Source organism: Hordeum vulgare, chromosome 6H (assembly GCF_904849725.1).
Source record: "Hordeum vulgare subsp. vulgare chromosome 6H, MorexV3_pseudomolecules_assembly, whole genome shotgun sequence".
Taxonomy (NCBI): Eukaryota; Viridiplantae; Streptophyta; class Magnoliopsida; order Poales; family Poaceae; genus Hordeum; species Hordeum vulgare.
The window spans coordinates 510,862,960-510,875,847 of NC_058523.1; the positions used below are offsets into that span (position 1 = coordinate 510,862,960).

Below are 12,888 nucleotides of genomic sequence, written 5' to 3' on the forward strand. Positions count from 1 at the left end.
ACACTAATTACCAAAGCAAAATTATGGTTGTATACTCATCATGTAGGTACCTTTGATGCTAAAATTTTTTAGCACCTTGACACATACTGTTGGAAACTTTCTGATGGAGCTTGAGGATATGATCCAATTTCATCTCATGGACCAAAATTCTGATATGTCCCTCACCTAATGGTGCACTCTGTTAGGCTTCATCAACAATGATGGTCACACTCGTTGTGCACATGATCTAGACCCACCTCCTCAACATTATTACTATGATATGAGTGTCCATTGTTCGGTCCCTAGGGATAGATGCATTGAAAGCCCCCCTGTTCGTTATTTTTGTTATGATATCGCTAATGCCTGGCAGGAACAAGGTGAAGTTTCAAAAGTGAATGCAGAAAATATGCTTATACTTGAAAAGGCTATGCATCCGAACTACAACATGAGGCCAAACTTGGGCGCGATACTTGCACACCATGTGAGCTGCCAATGCCACCACACTCACAAAGACATCACTTGTGGAAGATTTATCACTGTCTTGGCCAACGCGCTTTGTCTTGATGTGAGTAACCTTCGTCCATTAGATGGTAAGCGTCGCATTTCTCCTTTAGTCCTCCGTAATGTTGGCATGATTATGACTAGAAATGCTAGAATATTCATTTGTATCCATGGAGTTGGACATATATTGACCACTCCTATGCCTAACTGGTTGTCTATCAAGGACTAAATTTTGTACTATGATGCATGGGGTGAGAAGGAAGAATAAGATCGTGAAGCAGCCACACCGAATGATTCACACGAAGAAGATCAATCATTGAGATAATTGCAGGGCACTACCACACTTGGGCACCATGTAACGAATTGGTACCAATAGTCATTTTTTTTGCGTGTCAGTACCATCTCATAGCCTAATTGTTGCAATACAATCTGATAGCCGTATAACACGTATTGACGATGTATCTGACGTACCGGGCCCGCATGTCAGTCTCCACGGTGGCCTACACGTATCGGCTCGGTCACTCACTCGAACCTGGTCGAACCCGACCATCTCGCTCGAACCTGGTCGAACCGGACCAACCCTCTTCCCTCGCTTGAACCCGAGCCTTGCTCTCCCCTCTCCCTCTCTGTGCGGCTCTCCGGTGATGGCGACAACGACTCCCGGTGGCGGTGACGTTGCTGGCGGCTACGGAGATCTCCCTGGTCTCGGGGTAGATGACCACGTAGGTCTGGCTGTGGACGATGGCGGCTACAGTTCAAACCACTCCTCCGGCGCTGGTCCAGAGGATGAGGATTTGGAGGAGGAGGCGGCGCTGTCCAAGGAGGACAGGGTGAAGATGGCAGAGATCTGGGTCGCCAACCCTAGCAGTAGCTATCACTGGACCAGTGGTGCTGGTGGCGGCATGATGTAAGTCACTGATGAACACTGGCGATTTTTTCTTTCTTTATTTGGGTTGTATCAATGGTAGAGGCTAGTTGTATCAATGCTAGAGGTTGTATGTTGCTCGTGTACTCTGAACCAGTGCTCCTAGACTCGATATGTGTGTTGCTGCTCATGGACTCTGAATCTGTGTTGCTCCTGGACTCCGAACCAGTGCTCCTGTGACATTAAAAATTCATAGTACAGGTTGCGTGTTGCTTCTGTGCAATTAAGAATTCATAGTAGAGGCTTTATATGCTTATAGTTTGACTGATGAAGACAACAAGTGCTTATGTGCTTATCTGAATTTTGATGTCTATGTGCTTATCTGAATTTAGCTTGCTTATTTGAATTTATATCCTTGCTTATCTGAATTTTGATGCTTATGTGCTTATCTAAATTTTTATGTCTGAACTGTAGTTTGAATGATGATGTTTGGGAACTGAGGATTCACTTTGATTCTCAGCCAAATATTAATATGGAGCTATGTAGCTCAGATGTTACATTTCTGAACCTGTATGCAGTGTTGCAAACACAAGGTTTTTATTTGTCAGATGAGTTATACCACATGAGGAATTTAGGAATAGGAGAGGAGAGAGAGCAGGGCTTAGATTTGATTGACACAAACATCAAACTGCAGGAACTAAAAAAGGAATATAACCACAGTTTAGTTCTCAACTTGCTAGTGAGGGCAACACCAACTTATTTAGCAGCAAGTGCAACAACTGAAGAGGATAAATTAGCAGCAGTAGTTTATGAACCACCTGTTCTTTATGATCTTAGTGCGCCTGCAGTTCTTGCTGTTGATCCAGAATGTGTAGTTTTCCATAGCAGCCCTAGTCAGCCTACAGCTTTTTCACCCAAGAGAGCATAAACTTCAGAAAGGACAATCTGAATGTTATAATGGAGGAAGAGCCAGTGTTTGAACAGTCATATAATAGTAGTGATGCATATGACACTGATAACAATTCAGATAACAACTCACAATTAGGAGAGGAGGAAGAAGATGTAGATCAATCTGAAGATTCATATGAAGATTCAGATGAAGAACTATTACATTATGAGGGTGACACTGATGTTGAGGATTTGTTTGAGCAGGAAGATGAGGATGTTTTTGCAATAGAAGAGCCTCAAATGCAAAAATCTCCAAAAAGGAGGAAGAAACTTGAAGTTAGGAAAGGCCCCACTACTAGGTCACATTGCAGTGTCTTAGAGGAGGTGGTACCTAATTTCATTCCTTCAGCAGATGAAGAAGATGATTGGTTGTTGTTTGAGGATGATGATGATGGACATGAGCCACCCTCATTTGTGCTACCTAAAGGGAGGAAGAGTAGGGCCAAGAAAAGGAAACCAAGGATTTGGTACAATGACAGACTTGAGCATCCACATCAGCAGTTATGTCTGTACATGTGCTTTAAGGATCAACATCAATTCAGAGAAGCTTTGTTGAGCTTGCACATCACACAGGCCAGAGACTTTAGGTATCACAGAAACTCAGACCAAAGGATAATTGCTTGTTGTAAGCAAGATCATTACCAGTTTTGCATTGTTGTTGCAGTTATCAAAGGGGAGAAGACCTTTGCTATTAAGAAAATGAGGCCGGAGCACACTTGCCCTACCAACATAGAGAAATCAAGGATTAGTGCAAAGTGGCTTCCAAAGACCTATGAGTCATTGTTCAGGTCTGATCCCAGCACTAGCATAAACACTTTGATGGATAACTGTAGGGAGAATTATGGTGTTGATGTGGGAAGGCACATGGCCTATAGGGCGAAAAACCTTGTTGTAGAAGCTGTGCTAGGAGAGCACAAGAAGCAGTATCCTAGACTTAGGGATTATGCTCATACCATCATGGATACAAACCCTGGTAGTAGAGTTGTAGTCACAACAATTACTTCTAAACCTACTACAAAAATACCACATCCAGCACCAAGGTTTCATGCTATGTTCTTCTGCATCAATGGAGCAAGGGAGGGATTTCTGAATGGATGCAGACCATTCATTGGTTAGTCATTCTTTTATTGTGCATCAATAATTTTAATTGTTTAGCAATGCTTTATAGACTTAAATTGTTCTTTGCTTTCCATGAACACGTGTTGATGGATGCTTCATTAAGCTGACAACTGGTGCTCAAATCCTTGCTACCACTGGAAGAGATGGCAATAACAATATTTCCCCACTTGCATTTGCTATAGTTGGACAAGAGGACACATCTAACTGGTGTTGGTTTCTGCACCAATTGAAGATATGTCTAGGAGGTGAAATTGGGAAATTTGGCCCTTATACTATCATGTCTGATAGACAGAAGGTATGCGCTTTGCTGCATTTGTATTAAGTTTTGCATTTGTAGTTGTATAGTAGCTAAGTTTAGGATGCTATGTGATCAGGGGCTGCTAAATGCAGTAAATCAAGTATTCCCAAACTGCCATCAAAGATTTTGCCTTAGACACCTCTATGCAAATTTCCAGAATGCTGGTTTGAGGGGGGAAGATCTTAAGAAATGCATGGATAATGCCAGCTATGCTTACAACCAACACAAGTTTAACATTTCCATGAATGATCTAAAAATGAGAGTGAGGAAGCTTGGAAGTGGCTGACTGGAATACCTAAGCACACATGGGCTAGGCATGCTTTTGACACTAACTGCAAGACAGACTTGGTTGTTAACATCCTGTCTGAGGTGTTCAACAATCATATCCTAGATTTTAGGAAAAACCTATTAGGACTATGATTGATGGTATTAGGGACAAGCAGATGGTGAGGTGGCATAGGAATAGAGAGAAAGGAAAGGCAGCTCTGTGGGAGATTACGGGGGTGTTTGTTTCCAGGGACTTTTTGGTGTAGGGACTAAAAAAAGTCCCCAAAAGTCCCATGTGAAACAAACAGGAGGGACTTTTAAGGACTAAAAGGGGGTATTTGGGACTATTTGGAGAAGTCCCTATGGTAGGGTCTTTTTGGGACTTTTTTGGCACTTTTTCCAACAATGCCCCTACTTTTAGCATGTCATTTAATAACTACTACTACAGTACTAAGGGTAACATGATCTTTTTGCACGTCATTTAATGACCTCTAGTCCCTATTTAGTCCCTGGAAACAAACGGGTAGGGACTAGGAACTTTTAAGTTGGGACTAAAAAAAGTCCCGGGACTTCTGAAACAAACAGGGCCTACACCACATTATGCTGAGAAGCTAGAGGTGGAAAAGGAAAGGGCTAGATACTGCAAACCTATCCAAGCTGGTGTTAATTTATGGCAAGTGAGTAGTGGGCAGCAAACACATGGTGTAAACTTGGAACTGCATACATGTGGCTGCAGAAAGTGGGACCTGTCCGGCATACCTTGCAACCATGCAATAATAGCAATTAACAAGGCAAAAAGATTTCCAGAGGAATATGTGTCCAAATTCTTTAAAAAACCTTTCTACCTTGCTTCCTATGAGCCAATGATATATCCCGTTCCTCGTGAACATGATTGGACAAGGACAAGTGGACCAGACATAGAGCCACCCACATTTCATGTGAAGAGGGGAAGAAAGAAAGAGAAGAGAATAAAGGGAAAATTTGAGGTTCCAAAACCAAAGGACAGTTCAGGAATGGCCACTATAACATGCAACAACTGTGCGCTCCAAGGCCACAGGTATGATGACCCACAAGTATAGGGGATCAATCGTAGTCCTTTCAATAAGTAAGAGTGTCGAACCCAACGAGGAGCAGAAGGCTCTGATAAACAGTTTTCAGCAAGGTAATAACTGCAAGCACTGAAAGTAGCGGTAACAAGTGATGGTGTAGTGAGGTGAAACGAAGCAGGTGAAAAGTAACAAGTAACAAGAGTAGCAACGATGCAGCAAAGTGGCCCAATTCCTTTTGTAGCAAGGGACAAGCTTGAACAAAGTCTTATAGGAGGAAAAACGCTCCCGAGGACACACGGGAATTTCTGTCATGCTAGTTTCATCATGTTCATGTGATTCGCGTTCGTTACTTTGATAGTTGATATGTGGGTGGACCGGCGCTTGGGTACTTCCCTTACTTGGACAAGCATCCCACTTATGATTAACCCCTCTCGCAAGCATCCGCAACTACGAAAGAAGAATTAAGACAACGTCTAACCATAACATTAAACTAGTGGATCCAAATCAGCCCCTTACGAAGCAACGCATAGACTGGGGTTTAAGCTTCTGTCACTCTAGCAACCCATCATCTACTTACTACTCCCCAATGCCTTCCTCTAGGCCCAAATATGGTGAAGTGTTATGTAGTCGACGTTCACATAACACCACTAGAGGAAAAGACAACATACATCATATCAAAATACCGAACGAATACCAAATTCACATGACTATTATTAGCAAGACTTATCCCACGTCCTCAGGAACAAAAGTAACTACTCACAAAGCATAATCATAGTCATGATCAGAGGTGTAATGAGTAGCATCAAGGATCTGAACATAAACTCTTCCACCAAGTAATCCAACTAGCATCAACTACAAAGAGTAATCAACACTACTAGCAACCTTACAAGTACCAATCGGATTCGCGAGACGGAGATTGGTTACAAGAGATGAACTAGGGTTTGGAGAGGAGATGGTGCTGATGAAGATGTTGATGGAGATGACTCCCCTCCGACGAGAGGAGTGTTGGTGATGACGATGGCGACGATTTCCCCCTCCGAGAGGGAAGTTTCCCCGGTAGGATCGTCCTGCCGGAGCTCTAGATTGGTTCTGCTCAAGTTCCGCCTCGTGGCGGCGGAGAATCCACAAAAAAGCTCCCTTCTCATTTTTTCCGGACGAAACCCTTCATATAGCAGAAGAGGGGGGCCAGTGGGCCACCAGGGCGCCCACAAGCCCTGTAGCCGCCGCCAGGGGGGCGGCTACCAGGCTTGTGGCCCCCTGGCAGCTCCCCTCTGGCACTTCTTTCGCCCAGTATTTTTTATATATTCCCAAAAAATTCCACGTTGATTTTCAGGGCATTTGGAGTTGCGCAGAATAGAGGACTCAGACTTGCTCCTTTTCCAGTCCAGAATTCCAGCTGCCGGTATTCTCCCTCTTCAAATAAACCTTGCAAAATAAGAGAGAAAAGGCATAAGTATGGTACCACAAAGTAATATAACAGTCCATAAAGCGATAAATATCAACATGAAATCATGATGCAAAATGGACGTATCAACTCCCCCAAGCTTAGACCTCGCTTGTCCTCAAGCGAAAACCAAGATCCATAAACATGTCCACATGTTTAGGGATGAAGGTGTCGATAAAACATAATACGGACATGAGGGCATCATTATCACACATAGAACAACAATACATCATAAATATTCTTATGGGAAAGTAACAATTCCTTCACAAAACAAAGTATGAAACAAAAACCTTACCGAGAAGTAGCCAACAACAGTCCATAGTCATTGAAGCAATTGCAATTTATCATAACATCAGAAAGAGTCAAATAAGAGCTTGTAAAGCAAACCCACATTATCAATCATCTCTTTTGTTTTCCACAATTGTTACAACTCACGTGGTACTCATGGTATCAAAGTTTTAGCTGGACACAGAGAAAGATAGGGGCTTATAGTTTTGCCTCCCAACCATTTACCTCAAGGGTAAAGTCAACAATAATAAAGCATAAGTACTCATCTTCAAGTTGATATATGAATATAGATCTTTCCCTAGCATGTGACGGTAGATAAGAAAAAGGCAAAATAAGGAATTGGTGAAGATCACCATGACTCTTCCAAGGGAAAAAAGTAAAGGTACAAGATAGGCCCTTCGCAGAGGGAAGCAGAGGTGGTCATGCGCTTTTGAGGTTTGGATGCGTGTCCTCTTAGTGCGGAGGAACGTCACTTTATATTGCCTATTGTGATAAAGAACTTTATTATGCAGTCTGTCGCTTTTATGTCTTCCTCATCACAGGTTCGTATAAAGCTTATTTTCCACACACTAATAGATAATACATATTAGAGAGCAATTTTTATTGCTTGCACCGATGACAACTTACTTGAGGGATCTTATTCAATCCATAGGCAAGTGTGGTGGACTCTCATGGCAAAACTGGGTTGAAGGTTTATGGATGCACAAGTAGTATCTCTACTTGGTGCGGAAGTTTTGGCTAATATGAGGTGGAAGCAATCGTCACATGCTAAGGGATCTCTAGGCATATAACATTGTTTGGAACCAAGCAAACACAATTCATTATGTTGTCTTCCTTGTCCAACATCTACTTCTAAGCATGTAATAGTTTGGTGAGTGCTCACAATTGTAAAAAGTGTCTAAGATGATAGATTTATATGTGAACCTCTCTTTCCTTATTACTTCTTATTAATTGCAACAATGACTGGGGTCTATGTTGGTCTATTCTCAACAAGTTTCAATCATCATACTTGTTATATGTGAAGCTATCACTTTCCATAAGATCATCTCATGATCTTTCATGCTATCGTTCTTTTAATACTTTTGATCACGACACAAAACAAAGCCCTTGACTAAGATACTCTTTATTATATAGCTCGCAAGCTCAAATACATCGGGGGAGACACAAGGCAAAAGACTCAAACTAAACACTAAAGACTTATTCCACTAAGAGAAGAAATAAAAACTGAAAAGGAAAGAACTAAAACAAAGGTAAAAGCAAAAGATATAAAGGTGATACGATACCAGGGCAACTCCCCCAAGCTTGGCAAAAGCCAAGGGGATTGCCCATACCAATGCTTAGTTGTCTTCCTTTGGTCGTGATGGTGGTGGAGTTGTTGAAGCAGTCTAATCCTTCGTATTCCAAGGCATAGGTGCTCCATCATGGTAGGATGAACGAGTTGCCGAAATCCTCAAATCTGCAGCCAACCGTATTGATTTAAATCTATACTCATACTCACAGTTTTGGTTCTGCAGGTCATAGATCTGGCCCTGGAGCTGATCAACCCTGTCATAGAGCCTGGAGAGGTGCTTCCCAATGTTAGTGGCATCCATCTTGTGCTTGTTGGTGAACTCCGTGATCATCATGTGGTTGGCGTTGAGTCCACGCTCCACCATCCCTTGGCACTTGAAGACTTGTTGCTCCATTGCTTCGAGCCTCGTCTCCACGCTTCCCGTCTTCTTAGGCCCCTCAACATCACGGATGTGCAATATCCCCTCATGCATCTCAATAGATTGAGGGTGTTTCAGCACTTCCGTGAGGTAGGGATTGATGACCTTCTCAAAGATCTTGTCCTTAGGAGCTTTTGGGGAAGTCATGACGATCTAGATCTGCAACAGAAACAGGCTCGAAATGAAAACAGTGGAAAACTGCGCGATACGGAGATCAAAACCCTCGGGCGTATATATAATGATTTTTTCTGGACCAGAAGAAGTGCTCCGCAAGAAAACGGAGTCCGGGAGGCACACGAGGTGCCCACAAGCCCTGTAGCCGCCATCAGGGGGCAGGCGGCGGCTACCAATCTTGTGGCCACCTCGTGCACTCTCCGGACTGCTTTTTATTTTTCTAATTTTCCAAAAATTCCAAAACAGAGAAAATTTCCTACTGGAAAAGTTTCGGAGTCCAATTACTTACCGAAACACATACCTCTTCGTTTTCAGGGTCTGAAACAGGCTGATAAACATCCCTTATGTACTCCTTTGGAGTTATGATATTGATGATATTGGTCTCAACATTTATGGGAGTACCAGAGATATAATGCTTGATTCTTTGGCCATTTACCACTCTAGGAAAATTACCTTCCGTGTTATTGATTTTGATGGCACCGGAACCATATACTTCCTCGACAACGTAAGGACCTTCCCATTTAGAGAGAAGCTTGCCTGCGAAGAATCTTAAGCGAGAATTGTATAGCAGGACATAATCACCTACATTGAACTCTCGTTTTTGTATTCTTTTATCGTGCCATCTCTTAATATTTTCCTTGAACAACTTGGCATTCTCATATGCGTGGGCCCTCCATTCATCTAATGAGATGATATCAAACAACCGCTTCTCACCGGCAAGTTTGAAATCGAAGTTGAGCTCTTTGATTGCCCAATAAGCATTGTGTTCCAGCTCAAGAGGTAAATGTGAGGCCTTACCGTAAACCATTTTGTACGACGACATGCCCATGGGATTCTTATAAGCAGTCCTATAAGCCCATAGTGCATCGTCAAGTTTGCTAGACCAATTCTTTCGAGATCTATTGACAGTCTTTTGAAAGATCAATTTGATCTCCCTATTACTCAACTCCACTTGACCACTAGACTGAGGATGATAAGGAGTTGCAACTCTATGGTTGACATCATACTTAGCAAGCATCTTGCGGAAAACAGCATGAATGAAGTGTGAACCGCCATCAGTCATCAAATATCTTGGGACTCCAAATCTTGGGAAAATGACTTCTTTAAGCATCTTAATAGAGGTGTGATGATCAGCATTTCTAGTGGGGATAGCTTCTACCCACTTAGTGACATAATCAACAGTGACTAAGATGTGAGTATTGATGGGGTCATAGTCCTAGGGTAGGGTCATAGGCCTGCCATACAGGTCCTACCCAAGGACTACCCCACACAAAGGACAAGACCCTAAGTCTACCCCGACTGGATTAAGGAATCCCCATCATCCAGTCGGCAACATGTCCTGTATCATCCAGTCGGATACTAGCATTCGGAGGTTACCAAGCCAACCGACTGGATACACTCGGTACATTGTAACCTCCCTGGAGGGAAACGGTCGTACGTTTCCGGGTGCATTTATTAGCATTTAGAGCGTACGTTACCTGTAACGTATGCATTCAATCGCCACTACTCCGCCCCTGAATCAGAACCGTTATGGAGGGCAGCACACTCTATATAAGCCGCCCTCCCCCACTGGTAAAGGGGTTAGCAAATCATTGTACTCCAGATTACACTCGGTAACAAGCTCCGAGAGCACTGAGACGTAGGGTTGTTACCTCCACCGCAGAGGGGCCCGAACTCATACAACCTCGCTGTAGCTAGGACTCTGCCCATCTCATTCATACCCTACACATCTACTGTCAGGCTTATACCCACGACAGTTGGCGCCCACCATGGGGCAGGCGTCTAAGCGACTTCCGGTGAGTTTGAGACTACTTCCTTTCGTCATGTCGTCTGGTGGAGATTCGAGCATGGGTCACCAGATCCTCTTCGGCACTCTCTCCTTCACCGTCGACGATTCGGCGTGGCTTCGGGAGGTGCCTCTCGACGTCGAGGCACTTCCCCGTCGCGGGGCCACGCACTTCCGTGCCGGCGCTCGCGGCGTTCTTCTTCTCCAACAATCGGCTCCATTGTCGGCATGCGCCTCCGTCATGCGCTGCACCAAGCGATCCTGCAGTCCACGTCTCCAACGTTGGGTGCAGCATGCCCGAGCGCGTCAGATCGCGTCCTCTCAAGTGGCAGTTTTGGAGCCTGTTGTGGTTGCCCCGCGTTCCCAGTGCTCGGGCTCGGTTCCGACTGAGCTCCCTTCCGAGTACACGGGCTGCGGGCCTGCAACAGAAGTACACATGGCCAACACCCATGAAGATCCCCGTTAGGCCGGCCGGAGCGTGCGCGAAATCGGTGAAGCATCCGGTGCACGCCGTCCGCCTCGTCGTTCTGCCAGTCGGCACACCCGACGGAGCAACGTGGAGTTGTTCCGCACACCTCTCCTCAACTTGGCTGCGGCTGCCAAGATCGCCGATTCCCTCCAGCCGACTGATTCAGAGGCAGGAAGGGGAATCGAGCAGATCCGTGCTCTGTTGCACACGGCGCAGCAGCAGAATTCGGCAGTCTCCCAGTCGCACAATCGGATCTACAATAGTTCCGTCCATGCAAACACACATCGGTCGGTTCACAGCCCTGGTTCCCATCAGCACCACAGGGGAGGCAGCCGTTCCATGATCCGTGAAGATCGCCGCCGCTCACGCACCCCTCCGCGGGGTGGGCCCTATGGGTCCCGACATCATGATGATCGTCGTTCGGTCGGCGACACTTACGACCCAAGACCCGACGCAAGAGGGCGAATCGCCCAGCGAAGAGTCGACAGGGGTCGCGCCCACCGCGATGGTCACGATCTGGATCGTCCAAGTGGCAGCAGGACCGTCGTGTCCGGCCCCGAGTGTTTTAGTCGAGCCATCCGCTCGGCTGACATCCCGCCCAACTTCCGATTGGCAGCGGAAATCGGTAAATTTACGGGGGAATCCAAGCCTGAAACATGGCTAGACGACTACCGAGTGGCAATCCAGATCGGAGGAGGGGACGACCATGTCGCTATGAAGCACCTCCCTCTGATGCTCGACGGCTCGGCGCGAGCTTGGCTGAACCAGTTGGCCCCCTCAAGCATTTACAGTTGGGCAGATCTGGCCCGAGTGTTCGTCAGGACCTTCGAAGGGACGTGCAAACGCCCTGCAGGCCTTGTGGAGCTTCAACACTGTGTCCAGAAGCCGAATGAGCCCTTGCGCGACTTCATCCAGCGATGGACAACTCTCTACCACACGGTGGAGAATGTCACCGAGCATCAAGCGGTCTGCGCATTCAAGGCAGGCGTACGATACAGGGAGCTGTACCTAAAGTTCGGTCGGACAGGCGACATCTCCATGTGCAAGATGATGGAGATAGCGGCTCGCTATGCAAATGGCGAGGAAGAGGACCGCATCCGGAGTGGCAAACACAAGACAGTCGGCGATGCCGACGGAGGTAACACTCGGAAGCAAAAACAGAAAGTTCCGCCCACACCGCAGGCGGAAGCTGCAACTGTGACCAGCGCCAAGTTCAAGGGCAAAGGGAAAGCGCAGTCTGCCCCCAAGAAGAAGCCGTTCAACAATCCCATCCTGGACCAGCCTTGTCCGGTTCACACGAAGATGGACGAAGAAGGCAACCCCATATACGCGAAGCACACCACTCGACAGTGTCGTCTCCTGATCGAGGGATTCAGCGAAGGGCAACCGAGTGAGAAGAATCCTGAACAAGATGAGGAGGACAAGGAGGATCCGTTCCCCCAAGTCCATGCAACCCTCATGATTTTTGCTGACATCGAAAGCAAGAGTCGACTGAAGTTGCTGAACAGAGAGGTCAACATGGCCGTTCCGACTGCTCCCAAGTTCCTTAAATGGTCTCAGACTGCGATCACTTTTGATCAGTCGGATCATCCAACGCATGTCCCCAACCCAGGAAGACAGGCTCTGGTCGTCGACCCGGTGGTGGAAGGAGTCCGACTGCGCAAAGTCCTCATGGACGGCGGTAGCGGACTGAACATCATGTACGCTGACACTCTCAAGGGAATGGGCATTCCGATGTCCAGACTCAGCTAGAGCAGTATGCAGTTCCACGGAGTCGTCCCTAGACGGAGGGCCAAGTCACTCGGCCAAATAGCGTTGGACGTCATCTTCGGCTCCGACAAGAACTTTCGCAAGGAGAGGCTCACATTTGAGGTGGTGGATTTCCAGAGCGCTTACCACGCAATTCTGGGCCGCCCGGCATACGTGAGTTTCATGGCACGTCCATGCTATGTGTACTTGAAGCTGAAGATGCCCGGCCCAAAAGGAGTTATC

The 12,888-nt window shown here is 46.0% G+C and overlaps 1 pseudogene; it reads left to right on the forward strand.

The window, feature by feature from the left end:
* Positions 1 to 2,302: 2,302 nt before the first annotated feature.
* LOC123405705 lies at positions 2,303 to 4,764 on the forward strand (annotated as a pseudogene).
* Positions 4,765 to 12,888: the final 8,124 nt, after the last annotated feature.